Here is a 4949-nt window from a genome sequence, read left to right as displayed (position 1 = left end):
GGACTGAAAATCCTCGTGTCACCAGTTCAAATCTGGTTCTCGGCGTATGATTAATTTGTATGAGTATCTACTCTACAAATTAATTGATATAGATCGACATAATACATACTTATCTAGCTAGCTATCTGGAAGTAAACCCTCTCTTTATTTATTTTTTTTTTTTTTTTTTGTTTCTATTTTTTAGATGAGCAAAGAGTCTATTATAATTATAATGTAGTAAAAAAAATAAATAATGTAGTAAAAGAAAAAAATTTCATTATCTTTCCTCTCTTCTTTTTTATTTGTTCACGCTGTGGCTCCTCACATTCAAAAAGAATGTTAATACTTCATACATATTTAATTAAAAAAAAAGATTAAAATAGTTGGTTGAAAGGCCCAACCAAAAGTCTGGTCTAGAGGAGTTCAAGGATAGAAATAACCAAGACTCATCTCAGCTACAGTACAAATAGAATCCGATTCCCTTTCATTTATTTATTTGTATTCTCTTTCATATTCCATTTCTTCATTCCTTTCTATGTGACTCTCTAGAGTTCATCTAAGTGATGTGCGCGATACAAAGTTCACGGTATAGAACCCTTGTTGTTCATCCTATTGTCTCGGCTCGTCCGAAATAAAATAAAAAGGTATCTTCAAAAATCGAGAATTTCAATGATGTATTGTCTTTTATTTCTTTTTATTTATTAGCCTATCCATAAGAATACGAATGAAACCTCAATTCCTCCGTTTGAGCTAGAAGAGAATGTACAAATATTCCTTGAATATTTGAAGTTGTAATTAGTTTCTTATCATTCAATGAGCGTCTTGTATTTCATAAAAATTGGGGGCAATGTAATCCTTACGTAAAGGCCACCCTATCCAACTTTCGGGCATTAAGATACGTTTCAGTCGTGGATGATTCTCATAAGAGATTCCCAACATGTCATAAGATTCTCGTTCTTGAAAATCCGCACTTTTCCAAACCCAGAAAACAGACGGAATTCTAGGGTTACTCCTTGGAGCAAATACTTTTATACATACTTCTTCCGGTTGATCTACACCATACTCTATTCTCGTAAGATGATACACACTGGCTAACAGTCCGCCTGGTGCTACATCATAAGCACATTGGGAACGTAGATAATTGTAACCATATACATATAAAATAACAGCAATGGAATGCCAATCCTCGGGCTTTATTTGTAAAGTCTCTATTCCTTGGTAATCGAAGCCCAAAGATCTATGAACTAGCCCGTGTTTGACTAGCCAAACAGACAAACGGCCCTGCATCTTTTTTATCTCTCCCGCACTTTTCTTTTTTATTTGTAATTTGTATAAGATAAGTATTTCACATTTACGATGAAATCGAATTTATGAAGATTAATTCGTTGTTTGTTATTCTGTTTCTGAATCCTACCTAATTCACTAATTCGTGGGAAGATATTGAACTTTTGTAGTTGAAAAATGTTTCAGGAGGAATCTCTGAAGTAGATGGTGGTTGATAGAGTAATCCTTGATTATAATTTCCAGTATGAGTACTGCGTACAAGACAAAACTTGTGATTGGTAGTAAAACACCGATCCCCCTGTTGAGATCTAATTCGATCTTCATAGATTTCGCGAGATATTTTCTTACGAAGTTTTGTTATAGCATCTATAACTGCCTCGGGTTTAGGGGGACAGCCCGGCAAATAGACATCCACAGGAATTAGCTTATCGACTCCCCGAACAGTACTATAAGAATCAGTACTGAACATCCCTCCTGTAATTGTACACGCGCCCATAGCAATAACATATTTAGGTTCGGGCATTTGTTCATATAATCTCACTAAAGAGGGAGCCATTTTCATTGTTACTGTTCCAGCTGTTAAAATTAGGTCCGCTTGTCTAGGACTCGATCTTGGGACCAGCCCATAACGATCAAAGTCGAATCGTGAGCCTATTAATGAAGCAAATTCAATGAAGCAACAACTGGTACCATAAAGAAGCGGCCATAAACTGGAGAGTCTTGACCAATTTGAAAGATCATTTAATGTAGTTGAAATAACTGAGTTTTGGGTTGTTCGATCAAGTAAGGGAAATTCAATGGAATTCATACTCAATGTTATTATTATTTTTACTTTTTTCTTTCTTTTTATTATCTGAATATTCAGGAACTAAGACCATTCCAATGCTCCTTTTCGCCATGCATAAACTGAACCAACAATTAGGATAAGCACGAAAATTAAAGCTTCTATGAATACGGGTACCCCCAATACATCGAAACTCATTGCCCATGGATAAAGAAAAACCGTTTCAACATCAAAAACAACAAAAACTAGAGCAAACATATAATAACGGATTCGAAATTGTAACCAAGCATCGCCCATTGGTTCTATACCCGATTCATAACTAGAAAGTTTTTCTGGACCCTTTCTAATCGGGGCTAAAACTCCAGAAATTAGAAATGCCAAAATAGGAATAGCACTTGATATTATTAGAAATGCCCAGAAAATATCATATTCGTAAAGCAGAAACATAGACGAACTCCTATGAATGTGAAAAATAGACCGGATTAGTCGATTCGACCTGGAATTCATTGTCAAGTCATCCACAACTGTTTGTTTAGTCAAACCAACAATTCAGTTTGATCGAATCGTCTAGTTTCGTTTGTTTGCTGTTGCGTTTTAAGATTTATTGATTGGAATTAATCCTATTTACATTTCACTTATTTCGATTTAATTTCGATATAGTACTAATTTGTATTCGATATAGTACTAATTTGTATAGTAATAGTATAAATAGATATTTATACTATTACATTTATACTATTACATAGATATTTATACTATTACTATATAGTATAGTAGAATACTATACAAATCCAAAACAAGTAAAACTTTTTTGTTTTCACTTCATTTCGTATTTTTCTAAATAAAAGGAATTCTAATATATAACTAATATCTAATATGTATTAGAAATAAAAAAAAAAAAAAAAAACCTTTTCTCTTTTCTATTATCTTATTATCTATTATATATATAGAATATATATAGAATATAGAATAAATTTATATATATATTATATAGTATATTATATAGTTATATATAGAATATAGAATAAATTTATATATAGTTATATATAGAATACATTTTTTATTTTCTATCTATATTTTATAGATATTATATCTTTTTATAGATATTATCTATATATATATTATCTATATATATATATTTAATATATATTATATATATTTATGAGATTCTGTTGAAATGCGCTTTTGTTTTCAGTTTCTGAGCGATCTCCCTGTGAGCGAGCTTATGGGAATGATTTTAACCAAGCAACTGGAAGCGACCAGTTCCAATCAACAAAGAATACAATAATTAGGAAAAAAACTATACAACTTTTTTTATTTGTATTTGGATATTCTTTATTGTTTTAGTTTGCTTTAGTTTTAAGAATATTATTTTCATTTCATTTTTATTAATTTAATAAATATTTTTTTATTAATTTAATAAATATTTTAAATTAATAAAATATAAAAATTAATAAAATATAAAAATTAATAAAATATAAAAATTAATAAAATATAAAATAAAAATATAAAATATAGGGCTATACGGACTCGAACCGTAGACCTTCTCGGTAAAACAGATCGAACTGATTATTATCAAAATGATTCGACCTATTTCAAAGACCCAACATGCATTTTTTTGCATTGGGCTCTTTCATTAACTGATAGAAATATCAGTTAGTCTACCATATATATATTTTTTCTCTTAGAAAAAAAAGGAAGATGGTTCCATGTGCTCTGATTCATTACTGATACAGGAGCACTACCAAAGTGTTTCAAAGAAGGGAAAGTTTATCTTGACGTAGGTCTGCTTCTGGCCTAGATCAACCTAAGTTAAATGAAGTCTCTATCATCCTGATTAAAAAATCAAAGATGAAACTTCATACACCTTAAGATTCATAGGACGAAAAGAGAATTTTTGAGGTCCTTATACTCATTATGCCTAGCATTGAATAGACTGGGTATTCGCCCTATCAATATCTCAAATCAATGATAGGTTCGATTCGGATCCTGCTCCTGCCTAAACGGCACCCGAATCGAACCAAACCATTTGTCAGGCTATTGTTCTCTTGTTTTGTTCCTTCAAAGTAATGGAGTAAGACATCGATTTCTCAAAAGGATCAATTTTTTTTGATTGCATGATAGACTCCCCTGAAAAACATTGGCGCGCGTGTAAACGAGGTGCTCTACCTAACTGAGCTATAGCCCTTGTGTTTGTGATACATATTTTATCATATTATTTAGATAATTTCTTGTCAAGATGAATATTACATGATCCAACATCATAATCATACCTTTTTGGTCGGTTTGATTGGTATTGCTTAGAAGTAATATCGGATTTATAATCCATCGATGTGATAGGTCCCTTTTCTTTCTCTTTATGATTCCTTATGATAATAAATGACCTACTTAACTCAGTGGTTAGAGTATTGCTTTCATACGGCGGGAGTCATTGGTTCAAATCCAATAGTAGGTAGAACTTATTAGATACCATTGATCCCGGTGTCTAATAAGTTTTTCTACCCACCTTCTTTTATTGATTTTCTATCTTTTTCATCCTATTCTATTTCCGTTTTCAATTTTCAAATTTTTCGTTAGATCAAATTTCACTATTTCACTTTTGATTGTATTTGATTCTATTTAATCAGCAGAATAAAAATGGGATGTAGAAACGAAAGTTCTGTTTATACGGAAATTCTTTCGATTAACCAACTAGTTACGAAATCGCGTTGATAGCCTTTACTCGTGTCCTAGCCCATCTGAGAGCTAGATTTGCCTCAATTGTTTGCCTCTTGCCTTCAGCTTTCCTCAAGTTAGCTTCCGCTATTTCAAGAGCTTGCTGAGCTTCTTGTGGATCAATGTCACTACCCTTTTCCGCATCCTTTCCAAAAATAGTGATTTCATTATTGACTATTCTAGCAAA

The sequence above is a fragment of the Durio zibethinus genome, unplaced genomic scaffold, assembly GCF_047325235.1.
Source record: "Durio zibethinus cultivar Kanyao isolate XHJ-2024 unplaced genomic scaffold, ASM4732523v1 HiC_scaffold_198, whole genome shotgun sequence".
NCBI classification, from domain to species: domain Eukaryota; kingdom Viridiplantae; phylum Streptophyta; class Magnoliopsida; order Malvales; family Malvaceae; genus Durio; species Durio zibethinus.
Note: the sequence above shows the minus strand (reverse complement) of the source record.